Here is a 16,096-nt window from a genome sequence, read left to right as displayed (position 1 = left end):
CCAGTGATTATCCTGGTTAGAGATTCATGAGTCTAACAGCCTCAGGGTAGAAGCTGCTCCTCAGTCTAGTGGTTCTACACTTAATGCTCCTCAACCTCCTTCCTGAGGGGAGTGGGGCAAAAAGTGTGTGCTGGGTGAGTGGGGTCCTTCATGATGCAGGTGACCCTCTTCCTGCATCTGGAGGTGTAGATGTCTGTGATGGTGGGGAGGCTGACTAAGGCTATGAAACAAAACCAATTGCAAGAAAGTGGATCAGAGCTACTCTGCAACTAAAATGAAACATGAAATAATCCTTCAAAGGGACAGGTTTAACTTCTGCTTATTACTGTTTGTGAAAGGGACCACAGTTTTTCTGGCAGCATGAAGTTTTCAGAACATCTAAATGAAGATCAATATACACTATGTAGACTGACCAGAACAGCACGTGTGGATAAGATTAAACATTGAACCTCTTAGATGAAATAACTATCTGAGAGCTTTTGTATGAACAAAGAAAATGCACTGGAAATAATTGCTCTGCTTGAGCCTTGAAGTTCCTCTCTGAATCAAAGAGGAAGGTCTGTACCCAGTTTGTTCCAAGTTTTGATCAGTTTGAGATTCTCGGCATCTGGAATCTTTCATCGTGAAACTGGGGATTTGAGTGGTCCCAGTGAAGCATCTGTGTGTAGAATAGTCCACAGAGTCTGCAGTGCCATTTATGAACTGCGACCCCTGTACATCAAATTCCTTGATACTGCTGAGCAAGCCAACTATAAAGTGTGGTTTTATGAATATGGACATTTCCCAGGAGGGATCGGCTGTACAGATGCCATGTTGCCATCAAGTGTCCATTAAACTCCTGATGCGGAACAGTATAGGAACCATAAGAACTGGTTTTCCATCAGTGTTCAGGGTGTATGCACACCCTATTTGGAGTTTTCAAACACTGTTGCTGTTGAAAAGGTGCAACTCATGATTCCATGATTTTTCTGAACTTGTGTGCTCAGTTTGACAGAGGACAGCACAGTGGACTACTACGACAGTGGCTATGGGCAGTACACACTTATTCACGCCATATCTACATCGCACAGCAGCTGAGCAACAACGATACAACAGAGCTCATATTCACACAAGTAGGACGGTGGAGCAGATGTTTGGAGTATGGAAATCTCAATTAAAATGTTTATGGAATACACTTCATATTGAGCCAAGAAGATGCTACAAAGTGATTATTGCTACATCTGTGCTGCACAACCACATGAAGCAGCACGATTGTTCGGATCCTCTGATGGAATATCAGGATGATGCAGATGTGGACTTAGCAGGGAATAACCAACGAGGACTTGCACACACAGCTGCTACCACATTGCAGCACTCCAGTTAAAGATGTCTTTAATTATAGACTAGTGATTATGGCTTATTTTTGCTTTAATAGTGTTTGTTGTGTACAAAATGTTAAAGTTTGCAGATAATTAACTGAGTAACTCAACAAAGGCTGATCGAAAATACAATTTATGGAGACAATACACACACTCTTGCAAAACGAGGTAACCTTTTTATTTTCACAGTTTAATTAATCACGTTGTTCAGCAGAGCTGCCTCATGCATTTAACTTTGAGCTCTCTCTTCCAATTTCATATCTAATTCTACTTGTAAAATTCTCAGTTTCATGTCATGCTGCTTCAGGCTGCTGTTGAAACGACATATTCTTTTACATTATTAGTGTTTAGCGTATATCTTAGTGTATATCAGATCCTTATTTACTGTTTCTTTTTACATTGTATATTTTTGCTATTTTGGATGTTACTGGGACCCTGAGTGCACAATTTCATTCCACTTCATGTACCACATGTGATGCGAATGACAAACTTGACTTGAACTTGATGCTTTTCTTTCAGGTATTTAATTTTCTGCTCATGGAACTGTAGGGCTAGCTTTCCATACATAGAAATCCTTTTTGGTCTCTGCTGGCAGGTAGGGGCAGCATCTTCTGTATCTGGGATGTCACGTCAAATGTGGAGGTTGCAAATGCACTGTGCGCTGGCTCTTCCATCAGGATAAGTGTAGTTTCCTCTGGGTAAAGCTCACCGTTAAACACAAACTCATGGTCCTTAGACCTAAATAAAAACAAAGACAGAGACAAACACTAGAATATTTGTAGGCTGCGGGTCCTCTATTATTCCAGACAACATCACCCAACAAATGTGTGTTGTTTTTCCTTGGTGCTGGTCCACCACCAGTAGTAAATCAGTCTCTTCTAGCCCCTGCATCCTTTCTTCAGGTGTAATTTTATGTTCTTCCACAGAGTCTATGAAGGCAGATATAAAAAATTATGAACAATACATTGAATATAAAAACAACAATAATAATTCCTATGAAGAATCACTATTTATCCTGATTTATGAAGCACCTTTAAATCAAATATGTAGTTCAAAAAGTGTCACTACAATGAAAACCACCACGTATGCAGTACAATAAGACAATTCACTATACAGTATAAAACACATATGTCAGAGTCAAGGCCCGCGGGCCACATCCGGCCCGCGAGAAGGTTTTTTACGGCCCCTGGGATGATCTTGATTTATTATTAGAACCGGCCCGCAGACCGCAGCAAGCCGGCAGCCCGCAGATCTTTTACACGCACCAATACTACATTTCCAACAATGCAACTGTGACGCACCGAGCAGTAGGCTGCTTCATTTCAGTGTTTATTAGAATGCAATGAACTTGCAGCTGCAGGGTCGGGATTGTGTCATCTCTGATATGTACAGTACAGTGAAGGCATTTAGAACCAAACTGACTCTGTGGGAGACGCAGATGCGGAAAGAAAATTTGAGCCACTTTCCCAGCTGCCAGACCATGAAAGAGAAGCTCTCTACCAGTGCGTTCTCGAGCGCACAGTTTGCTGATAAAATAGGTATGCTTTCCGCTGACTTTCGACGCCGATTTGCTGACTTTGAAGCACAAAAAAACAGGTTTGAACTGCTCGGTAATCCATTTGCTGTTGACGTGGAAAGCTCACCACCAAACCTCCAAATGGAGTTGATTGACCTCCAATGCAATGATGCACTGAGGGCAAAATATGCGGCAGTGGGTGCTGCGGAGTTTGCCCGTTTCCTCCCCGACACAATGCCCCAGCTGCGCATCCAGGCTGATCAAACGTTGTCTATGTTTGGCAGCACATACCTGTGTGAACAACTGTTTTCTTTGATGAACCTGAACAAAACATCACACAGAAGTCGACTTACTGCTGAACACCTTCACTCAATTCTGAGGATTTCCTCAGCTCAGAGCCTTACCCCGAACATTGATGAACTTGTGGAAAAGATGGGACACCACCAAGTATCACCCTCAACCTCAAACAAGTGAACATTACTGTGCAATCACATATTTAGAGTTTTTACTCAGTTCAAGTTTAAAAGTTAAAGTTTAATATTTGTTTTCACTGCATGTTACTTTTCCTTGAGGAAAGTGTTGCTTTTGATTAATAGATTTTTGCACTTTATTTTATTGTATTTCAATCCAATTATATTTTAAAAATATTTCAGTTGAGTGGATGATAGAAAATTGCTATTATTTTTTCTTTGAAGTAAATTTAGCCCACTTTTGCTAAAATAGAAAATATAGGCTACTGATGGTGCCTTGAATAATACAGGTTTCTTTCATTTAATGTTCATGTTATGGGGATTTTTATATAAAGGAAATTTGTCTTTTGTGTCTGTTGAAAATTAAAGATTACTGACAGAGCCATAAGAAAATATTGCTTTATTTATCTGATCATATTGGAATATATTTGTTAGGTTTTCAGTAGGTTCAATTAGGTTCACTAGACTATATGCGTCATTTAAAAAAAAATTCAATGAACATTCGATCAGTCCGGCCCTCGGCTTGTAGCTAAATTTTTTATTTGGCCCTCCGTCCATTTGACTTTGACACCCCTGTTATAAAAGGATACAATTAAAACAACTCCATAATAACAGATGATAATCACAATGAAGCACAGGACGTTGGTGATATACTGATCATAATGGGCACCTGCAGCCGTTGCTCTTCTCTTGCGCTACATTTTCTTCTGCAATGAATTCATTCTCTCCTTATGCTCAGCAGAAGCAGCATGGCTCTTACTTTCAATGACAGCATGATTTGTAACAATTTGTTTAAGTAGATTTTTCACAGGTCGTATTGTGTTTTGAACGAGTTCCTTTAGCTTCAGACGTTGCTTGGTATTAAAATTCACTCCAGAAATGTTGTCCTCAATTCCATTCTGGATTTTACAAGCAAGGTTAGACCAACAGGCTGTGCTCCTGCTCAGGCTAATGAGGCTTGACGCAGGTGTTCACATTAGACTTGCTCCAGCACTCCATAGTCTCAGACGAAATAAAACTAATTTAAGCCTCGCTCATGCAAGCCGCTTAAATGTCTGAGTTTAACAAGTCCAGATTAGGCCTTCTCCTGGCTTAATCTAATCTGCAGCACTGGCCCACATGTTTACCGCCTTTATGCTTGAGTTTTAGTCCAAGACTATCTTAGTATGTGTTATTAACTTTCAGCTACTGGCACACTATAAACCTCACAACTAAAACTGAATGAGTCATAGTCATTTATGTGTTAGCTAATTGCAGCGGCCATCTTGAATCACATTAACTCCTAAAGTTATCCAGTTGTAGACGTACATCCGATGATTTCTTTCTGAGAGTTTCACCGAAGTCCACGGTGGTTCGTGAATTATTTTGCTACCAAACAGGCAAATGCACACACTTGCAGGTAATTTTGATTTTGCTCACACACAAAAAAGTGAAAGGCAATAAACACGTTGATGGCTGCGGAGGAAAAACACAGAGATCAACGATAATGCTCTAAATTCCAATCCATCCAAACAAAGAGGCTCGTCGGTCACGTTGAAAGTTGCAAACACACGACTGTGGCTTAAAACATTTGTATGTTTTACAGATATCTGATATGAAGCCAATCCTCTTTACCTTGACAAAAAGTATTCTCAGACTTCTTTGTAAAGAAGAACAAAACATTTTTACAAAATGAGCCATCAGGTACATCTAAATGAGTTGCACCGGCAGTATTATTCACTGGAGAGGACCCAGCAGCAGTGTTTTGGTACTTTTTCTTTTTTCTATCTCACCGCGTCAAGCAGATTTTTCCACAATACAATTTTCAACAGTTCCTAACAGCATTTTAACATTCACTAAACGTATCTGTCTCAGCAATTTAAAACAGTCACCATGGAGATTGTTCAGACTTGCTAATGCATCACAGCAGAGATTAACATGACTGATCTGAGCTATAAACACAAAGCTGTCTTTTTTTGTGTGAGTTTGTTGGCTGCATAGAGGCTAAACATATAGATACGTAAATAAGTCCAGCGCTTTTTCACCTTTCATGACCTCCTTCTGGGCTTAAACAAACAAGGAATGTAAATCACAGCAGGTAATGGAAAACACCAAGGCTATCCCGATTTGCATGCGTGCAGAAGCGCCAAGGCAAGTAATTTGCTTGTCAAAAAAGGGCGCAGGGCGTGCAGTCGGTGCTGAGGTTCCAGGATGTTTCGTCTAGTTAAGATGACCATCCTCTTTTATTAAACGCTGCTGATCTCCACTGGAGCATTTTATAATCCATAGACTGAGGCTCTGTGCTGTACCGCCCACAGTTAGTTTTCATACAAACTACCACAATTAAAAATGGGTCAACCTTCTGTTGCATTCATCACACTCTCCACAAGGTGGCAGTCTAAGCTTCTTCAGGCCTTCTCTCCTGCTTTTATAAAACCCATTTTGCTCTGTAATTACAGCCACCCTGAGTTTGTCTGTCTCCCCTTTTGTCATGCTCATTTCATTCATTTGAACCTGAATAGAGTCTGGATTCTTTTTCAGAGGATTTTTGGGTCGATCACTTCAAAGAGATTGATGTGGAGTGAGACGGCAGCAGAAAACCAAACTAAACTTGATCTGAAAGCTCTGGAACCAATTCTGTAAGCATGCTTTAGTCTCATTCAAAACGGTGTTGTTTCGTTAAAAAAGTTATGTTCTCTACCATAACCTGTTGCCTCTAACAGCACAAGAAGTGCAGACACCATGGTCACTAATTGTTAAAAATACAACGTTTTAAATAAATAAAGGCCTAGCATTTCTGGAAGGAATGCAACTGCCAACTTTCATACCAGAATTTTTAACTGATGTTATATCATGATGAAAAATGAGTTATGGACACTTTGGTCAAACCTTAAAAAACATTGTGTGTTGTCTCATGTACATACTTGTTGTAATATCTTACATGATCTTTTAGCTCTATCTTGTGGAGGATGACTCTCAGCCACTACCATGACATATTTTAGCTCAGCATCTGCAAAATTCACTGTTATTGCTGGTTATGTGCACGTTAATTGATTAGCTGTTGTAGCCATCTTGTATTTTTGCAGCTCAAAAACAAATCAGATGTAGATGAAAAGATGAAAATGATCCAGCATTGTTCAGTCAAGTCATCTGGACGGTTTCTTTTTTGTGCTGAGATGTTTCACCTTCCATCCAGAAGGCTTCATCAGTCTGAGGGAACACCAAACAAAACTGATTCTTCTCCAACAGCTTTCTCCAAAGTGAAAAAAAGAAGAAAAAAAACCCAGTTATGTTGGTGATAAGATGGTCTCTGCGGCACACCCTCTCCTCTGGTGCCTGCCCCCTTCCTCGTCAACAGTCATGTCAAACTGGTTCAGAACACCAAAGTCCATGCTCAATAATCCAGGTATAAAATCCAACAATGTTCAGTCAGGTCATCTGGACGTGTTCTTTTTTTTATGTACTGAAACGTTTCATCTTCCATCCAAAAATTCTTCATGACCTGACTGAACATTGTTGGATTGTATACCTGGATTATTGAGCATGGACTTTAGTGTTGATGAAAATGATTATTTTCTGATAGTTTCATTAAATTCATCATGTGGTTCATTAGATACTTTGCTAATAAACAAACTGGAAGGACTGTAACAGGTAATGGCCATGATATTTGAGCAAAGATCTTGTGCATTTTGATGCTCTCACAATGTGCTATTGCAGACAATACTTAGTCTGCTGCCTTCATACATCTCCTCCTACATGTCTCTGCGTGAGTGCAGCTACAGCGTGCGCTCTCAGGACATTATTACCTGCAGTGTTCCCTCAATGAGGACTGAACTAGGCTACAGGGCCTTCTCCTACTCCGCTCCTGTTTCCTGGAATATCTTACAAAAAGAGCTGAAGCTCTCGACCTTGACCTCTCTAAGTAGCTTCATAGACTGCTTTGAGTTTAACTTCATGGCAGACTCTCATCTTGAGCAAGCATTTTAAAAGTTAATCAGTTGTAAATGTACATTGATTACTTTCTACAAATGTAGGTATATATTTTTTTTTTTATATATATATTTTTTATTAATTAATTTATTTATTTATACAGACCCTTTTCAAAAAAAATATATCATGGAAAAGTTGCTTAACTTCCATAATTCCATTCAAAAAGTTAATCTTTAATAGATGATAGATTCAGGGTCCACAATTTAAACATTTTCAAGTATTTGTTTGTTTATTTTTACATAACTTGGGCTTCCAGCTCATGAAACCCACGAAAACAGGATTTAATTTTGCAGGGCATGAATGTTTTAAACTGAGTGTGACACTAATCATCTACTAAACTCAAAGCACCTACACAGGTTTCCCCAGGTGTCATTAAATTGTTTCAGTTTGGTTCAATTGTCTCAGTTCGGTTCAATATGGGGAAGACTGCAGACATAACTGTCCAGAAGATCATCGATACCTTCCATAGGATGGGTAAGCCACAAAAGTTCATAGCTAAGGAGGCTGGCTGTTCACAGAGTGCTGTGTCCAAGCATATCAATGGAAAGTCTAGTGGAAGGGCAAAATGTGTCAGGAGAAGATGCTCCAGCAAAAGAGATGACTGTGGGATTCAGTGGATTATCAAACAGAGAAGATTCCAGAATCTGGCAGAGATCCAGAAAGAGTGGAATGAGGCGGGAGTCACAACTTCAAAAACCACCACATTCAGACGCATTCGGGAGATGGGCTACAACTGTCGGGTTCCTGGGTCCTCTTTTCCGATGAAAGTAAAGTGTGCCATTCATTTGGAAATCAAGGGTTTGTAGGAAGAAGGGTGAGGAACAGAACCATACTGCTTGAGGTCCAGTGTGAAATATCCACAGTCAGTCATGATCTGGGGTGCAATGTCCGGTGCAGGTGTTGGTAAACTCTGCTTTCTTAAATCCAAGGTCACCACAACAGTCTACCAGAATGTTTTAGAGGACTTCATGATTCCTTCTGCTGAGGATCTGTATGGAGATGCAGATTTCATCCTCCAGCAGGACCTGGCCCTGCCCATGCTGCCAGAAACACCAAAACCTGGTTTGATGCCCCTGCCACAGTGCTTGACTGGCCAGCCAACTCACCTGACCTAAACCCCATTGATAATCTATGGAGTATTATCAAGAGGAAAATGAGGGAGGGGCACCAGACCCAACAACAAAGAAGAGCTGACAGCATCAAGGAAATCTGGGCTTCCATAACTCCCAGTCAATGCCACAGGCTGATTGCCTCAATGCCACGTTGCATCGAGGCAGTGATTAAGGCAAACTGATTCCCAACCAAGTACTGACATATCATTTTGAAAGTACCATATTTTGATTGATCTGTTGTGATCCTAATTTCTTTATTTTTTGTTGCAAAAACTGAGAAGTAGTGGACTGATGTCTTCACAGTATTCTAATTTTTTTTAAATCCTGTTTTCGTGGGTTTCATGAACTGGAAGCACAAATTATGTAAAAATAAACAAATAAATACTTGAAATAATTTAAATTGTGGGCTCTAAAGCTATCATCTATTAAAGATTAACCTTTTTGAATGTAATTATGGAAGTTAAACAACTTTTCCATGATATTCTAATTTTTTTGGAAAGTGTTTGTATATATGTACATATGTATATGTACATACTGTATATGTATACATGTATATATGCTTAAATCTGCATGTATGTATACAAATCTATAGATTAATCATGAATGTAGTACTACCTATTATCTTGTACATGTTTACCTTTTTCAAATTTGTGTATTCTGCTTCTTTTTTATTATTTCATACACATTTTTCTGTATAATTAGAAAATGCTACTGGTTGTAATAAAGTGTCTGTCTGTCTGTCTGTCTGTCTGTCTGTCTGTCTGTCTGTCTGTCTGTCTGTCTGTCTGTCTGTCTACCGATCTGGTAAATCTGACAAGTGGTTCACGAGGTATTTTGTTAACAACATTGACTCCAAAAAGTTAATGGCAAAATTTTAAACAAAGATGTTGAACATCTTGTCAGGGCTCAAAGTTTCGAGGGGCTCAGTCTTACCTACTCATGCCAGATCTTTGGTGAATATATGTAAAATTCACAGAGTCACTAACTTTAGTTATTAGTTAGTGAGTTATGTTGGTAACAGACACATGAACATACATGCAGACTCGGGCCAAATCATGGTTCGCCTCCTCCTTTTGGCAGTGGGGATGTAAAACTTGTTATTTTTTTACAGCTTGCTCCTGCAGATGCATAATGCAGCTGGCATCCTCACAGAATCAGCTCTGGTCATGCTTAGTCCTCAGCCAGCTGAAAGTGAAACATGACATCTGCTGAACATGCAGTCACAGTTTCCAAAACGGGGGAGCTTGGCACTGAGCTGGATTTTAACTGTACCTTCTAAAAATGTTTCTGCATCTTGACTGAAGGTTAATTGCTTGGAAGGGAAGATACAAGCTCTCACCTTGAGCTTTTCAAACTGAATGCAGCTTTCTGTCTACAGTTGTTCTGAAATTCATCCAGGGCTGTCAATACTGTTGCAGGCCAGCTTCATTAAGTGAAAACAGATTCTGAGGTGTGTGTGTGTGTGTGTGTGTGTGTGTGTGTGTGGGGGGGGGGGGGGGGGGGTGTTCACAGTTCAATATCTGAGCCTAGGAGTCAATCTCCTGTTAAATTTGACTCATGGAGAGTTGGATAAAAGAGCTACAGATGATGAACCTGCGTAAAAATGAGCAAACTACAGAGGTCAGGGGCACAAAACTTCAAACTTTCTTTGACTTTACACTGAAAATGGAGCCTTTCAGCTCGTTTGTAAGAAAATCTTTGGTAATTCCACCAATGGGACATTTTAAACACACCCTTTTCTTGTAAATCCTCGTCCATAACAAGGAATTTTTTAACTAAATATACAAAGGTGGGGCGGCACGGTGGCACAGTTGGTAGAGCTGTTCCCTCTCAGCAAGCGGGTTGCCAGATCAAATTCCAGCAGGGGACCTTTCTGGGTGGAGTTTGCATGTTCTCTCCGTGCAAGCGTGGGTTTTCTCCACTCCAGTTTCCTCCCACAGATCAAAAAACATGCATGTTAGACTAATTGGTAACTCTAAATTGTCCCTAGGTGTGAGTGAGAGAGTGAATGTTTGTTTCTATGTGTCCCTGTGATGGACTGGAGACCTGTCCAGGGTGTCCCCCGCCTCTCACACAGTGCCTGCTGGATATGGACACCAGTGACCCCCGTGGCCTGAAAAGGAAGAAGTGAGTAAAGGTAATGGATGGATGCAAAAAAGTTCAATCTGGTCCTCTGGACATTCAAAAAAACAAAAAACAAAACAAAGCTTTGTTTTTTTTTGTTGTTTTTTTTTTTTAATGTCCAGAGGACCAGATTGAACTTTTTTGGATTTTTCTACCTGGATTATTGAGCATGCATCAGGATAATGGATGGATGGATATGCAAAGGATGTGGTTTAAGTTCAGCCTTGCTTCACATAGAAATGATGTTTCATGAAACCCCAAAAGGCATTTTTGTAACAAGTAACAACAAATCTAATGAACAGAATTGCTTTAAATGAAGCTAATCAAGACTTTTTTAAATTGCACGAACAGCCTAAAGCAGGGTTATTCAACCAAACCGCTCTGGGGGGGCCACAGTTTCTGAAAACCAACAGCTCCAGGGCTGGACATCCAGCGATTAAAACCATTATGTAAATAAACCAAAGTTTGCAACGATCTGTTACCTTTTAAATTTGGTAATTTTATTGCATTGAATCATAAATGCAACAAAAAGAACCCAACACCAAAAAAAAGAGAATTGGGCCAGATTGAAGTCACCCGCGGGCTGGAAATGGCCCGCACGCCACCAGTTGAATAGCCCTGGTCTAAAGCTTAAAACACATCATAAATGAGAACAGTCACAACAAATAATAGAACAGAAATAAAAAATAAATAAAAGCAGCTAACACTAGTCCCATTCACTAACTAGGCTGTGGTAGCTTGGCGGTCAGTGCCACAGTTTTGTAGTCAGAGGATGCAGGTTTGAGCCCAGTTTGTGTCAGGAAGGACATCTAATGGAAAACATCCAAATCTTTAGTGCAAGTGCACTCGTTGTGGCGATAATGTCGAAAGGACAAGTATAAAACAAACAAACTATAAACCAATACTTAAAACCTTCCAGGCTTCTTGTCATGTGTTTATAATGCATGTGGATGACACGCTCCATGTCTCCTGTCTTTGTTCTCGTACATTTTCAGGGCACCTTACAGCCACACATTCATATAGTGACAGTATCTTCAGTTGTTCTGTGTTTCTGTGGATGAAATGTGTTTTATTACCAGTGTTAAAATAACACAAAAGAGTATCTGTAATGTATGTGTCCACTCTTTTGAGCATTAAGAGAAGACTTTAAGTGTAGCATTTTTTTTTTTTTTTACAAAAATTATAAACCTTTGGCAAATATGTGATGTAGACACAGCAAATCTACAGAAAATAATGTACCAGTGTAAGAACAAATTTGCAATAGTTAGTTAAACTATTATTCAACCCAAAATGCACAGTTTGCTACTGTTAACTTGCCACTTAATAAAGTGGACACATAGACACTATTTCAGGTTATTAAACAGTGATTTATTTTGCTGTGACTTGCGACCTGTCCAGGGTGTACCTTGCATCAGCGACCACAGGCGAAAGGCACCAGCTCCTGAAAGAAGGTAAAGAAATAGATTTTCTTGTGTAGACATGGTGCTGTGCTCACCAGAATAATTTTCAAAATGCTAACAAAGAAGACCGTTTTGGAAAGATGGCATATCCTTGTGGACAAAGCCTACAACTCCTCTCAGAACAGAGTTTATCTTGTTTACAACTCTTATCTTGCAGCCAAACTGCTTTCCTGCTCATTTGTTTCCCTCACAATAAAGCTTTAAAAATGTAGATGAATTCAGAGGCTTTTAGCTCAGACCCAGTTACAAATTTAAATACCAATGCGAAGGGAATCCAGAATGTGCCAGCAAAGTCTTAGCGAGACACTAATCTTTGGTTGAGATGTTTCTGAGCTTCTGCATTTGTTAACGGACCATTACCGTAAATCTGAACCCCAGGCTCCCATCTTCACCACCCTTCCTCTCGCTGCGTGTGCGAGAAGACAGCAGGAAGCGCAGACACATGCTGCTGCTGCCTAACAGAAACAATGATTCATGTGCATTGTGCCATCGTCTACACGGATTTAGGTAGACTCCCATTAAATTAGAAGAAAAACTTGTCCTTTTGAAGGCTACCAGAAACACAGACTTTTATGTTAATGAGCCAGACCAGCACCTTTTTGTCGTCAACATATTTCTGTTTAAACATCCAGGAATTCTGTGGAGACAGGTTTAAATTATTACTTATTTGTGTTGCAATAATTACATCTCATGCATGCATGGAAAGTAGCATTAATAATTCTGTGTTCATACAGTTGGGCTTAATAAAGTATATTAATTTTTCAGTGATTCAAGATTGAGAGCTACATGCAAACACAGTGTTTGCTTCTTGTGCACTACACAAACACATTTTGGCTCAATTTGTCGTGTTTAGATGTGGTCATTCAAACCAATTATTGCCACTTAGGGTCTCATTTAAACTGTTTGTACAGGAATGTGTTTATTTGACTTTGTCCACATATAAAAATGTGTACATTTTACAACAGAAAGCATCACATGCGATCAAATAATACATAAATTATGGTAGATACGAACAAGAAAACAGCAGTAATAATTAATATCTTGTGTTATTAGTATTGGAAATATACTGCATATTTATTTTATGTTTGTGGGGAAATGAAAACCTCTTTTGCAAAACTGAAAAAGGGAAATCTACTGTATTAAATAAAACCGTTTAAGTGCAGCCTGTAAGCTTCGCTGCCAGTTTTAATGAAGGAGGCTGGACAGTGCAACAGATTAAACGTTCAGTTTTGTTAATATATGCTTATGTTAGTTTATGCATCATGTCAGCAATGTTAATGTTGCATGAGGTGCAGCGGCTGGATTGAAAAGCAAAGTGATGTGTAACATATTTTAAATGAAGAACTCCCTCAGTGTGGCTGCTTCTTATAAAGGATTTTCAGCAGAGTCACTTCAGTGACATCAGTGACAGTACGCAGCTGATGCCATCATCTCTGGTTATCAGTCTTAGCTTGCCTGTAAGATGATCACTTCCAAAATAAGCTTTAAGGATAAAAACTAAATGGCTCGCTGTGCTGCTGTTCAAATTACTCAGAACTAAATAGATTTCTTGTTTTAATGTCATTAAAATTATGAGGATCAAACAAATAGGTGGGGTGGCACAGTGGCTTGGTTGGTTGAGCTGCTGCTTCTCAGCCAGCAAGTTGCCAGATCAAATCTCAGCCGGGGACCTTTCTGGGTGGAGTTTGCATGTTCTCTCCGTGCATACGTGGGTTTTCTCCAGGGTACTCCAGTTTCCTCCCACAGACTAAAAACATGCATGTTAGACTGATTGGTAACTCTAAATTGACCCTATGGGTGTGAGTGAGAGAGTGAATGGTTGTTTGTCTTTATGTGTCCCTGTGGTGAACTGGAGACATGTCCAGTGTGTCCCCCGGTTGGTTGGATATGAGCACCAGTGACCCTCGTGGCCTGAAAAGGAAGAAGTGGGTAAAGATGATGGATGGGTGGATGGGTGGATGGATGGATGGATGGATGGACGAACAGATTAATTAAATAAGTGGGCTGCAGCTGTAAAGAGGACAGACTGGAGGCCCACTCATTACTCCAAAATAACAATTAATGTTTCACATCAGGAAAATAAACAAGAAGCCCTAGTAAATGTGTATTTTCGTCATCTCTGTATCTATGTTGGTAATTTCCACAGTTTACTTTCAGGTCCTTGGTAAGTCACATTAAATATTTGTACAAGAACAGTAGGACTATTCTAATAGAAAACTGAACTAGTATCTCATATCAGCGTCTCTAATTTCACCTCTGATGTTACAGTTTTGCAGCTTTTTGTTCACCCACAACCTTAATTGTGACATCATAGTGACATCACTGTCTAGTCCTGGTTAGTAATCTGGTTTCATATTGTTACAATTGTAAATTCTCTTTGCACAATGTGTGCCCTGTTATTCAATTCAATTCAATTCAATTCAATTCAAATATACTTTATTAATCCCAGAGGGAAATTAAATTATGTGGATGTGAGCGATATCCAAAATGGCGGCATGAACAACTGCATGAACATGCATATCATCCTAACACACATCCCTCGAAACAAGCTATTAGCATGAAGACACTTCAGCTAAAAGTGATCTCTCAGCTCTTCATCTGTATTCAAGTTTTAAAATAACTGAGAACTTCTAAAAAAAAAAAAACATTATTGAAAGTTGAGCCAAAATAAATACAAGGCTGCTCAACATATTGATCACATAATCCATGATTCCAGTCGAGCCGTATGATTTTAAATTCTGATCACAAATACATTGTATGAGTCAGTGGATGTATATTATAGACATATTCATATTGTAAAGACATATTTTGGCCATATTAAAGTGGTGTTCTGTGTAAAAGTAGTGAACAATTATTATCTTAAATGCTGTAGATAGCTCTCTGAACAGCTTCAGTTTGGAGAAATAAAGTTTACATCTGACCAAACAGATGAGCAAACAGCTGGGTTGAATGAAGACCAGACCAAAATGATTTGGGGCTGTCAAAATTTTAAATCTCTAAAATTTCATAGCGATTTATACAAACTATATATATATATATATATATATATATGCATACCGTGAGAACCGATCAACAGAGGATGCCATCTCCTCTGTGGTCCACACTGCGCTCAACCACCTGGAACAGAAAAACTCTTACGTCCGTATGCTCTTTGTGGACTTCACATCTGCCTTCAACACCATGATCCCCCAAACCCTGATGGACAAACTATCCACACTAGGACTAAGCCCCTCCATTTGCAACTGGGTACTAGACTTTTTAACAAACAGACCACAGTTAGTGAGGATCCACAACCTCTCCTCCTCCACCATAACCCTCAGCACTGGCTCTCCTCAGGGATGTGTGTTGAGCCCCCTCCTGTTTACTCTGCTCACTGCTCTGATTGTGCAGCTACCCATCCAGGCTGTCACATTGTAAAGTTTGCAGATGATACAGCGGTGGTGGGATGCATCACAAACAATGATGAGTCCAGCTACAGGCAAGAGGTGGAAAACCTGGAGAGCTGGTGCAGAGAGAATAACCTTCACATCAATGTGAAGAAGACAAAGGAGATGATTGTGGACTTCAGAAGGAACAAAAACACCTACACCCCCCTGAACATAAGAGGATCTGTGGCGGAAGTGGTCTCCAGCTACAAGTACTTGGGTGTACACATGAATGACAACCTCAGCTGGAGCAACAACACCACCAGCCTGATCAAGAAAGCTCATCAGAGACTCTACTTCCTCAGACGGCTGAGACGAGCTGGTCTGGGAAGCTCAGTCCTCACCTCCTTCTACAGGTGTGCAGTGGAGAGCATCCTGTGCTCGAGCATCAATGTGTGGCATGGAGGCTGCACAGCTGCAGAAAGAAAAGCTTTGCAGAGAGTGGTGAAGACTGCACAGAAATCTGTCGGAATCAGCCTCCCCACCATCACAGACATCTACACCTCCAGATGCAGGAAGAGGGCCACCTGCATCATGAAGGACCCCACTCACCCAGCACACACACTTTTTGCCCCACTCCCCTCAGGAAGGAGGTTAAGGAGCATTAAGTGTAGAACCACTAGACTGAGGAACAGCTTCTACCCTGAGGCTGTTAGACTCAT

The sequence above is a fragment of the Nematolebias whitei genome, chromosome 9 (genome assembly GCF_014905685.2).
Source record: "Nematolebias whitei isolate Nwh7 chromosome 9, NemWhi1, whole genome shotgun sequence".
Classification (NCBI taxonomy): Eukaryota; Metazoa; Chordata; class Actinopteri; order Cyprinodontiformes; family Rivulidae; genus Nematolebias; species Nematolebias whitei.
Note: the sequence above shows the minus strand (reverse complement) of the source record.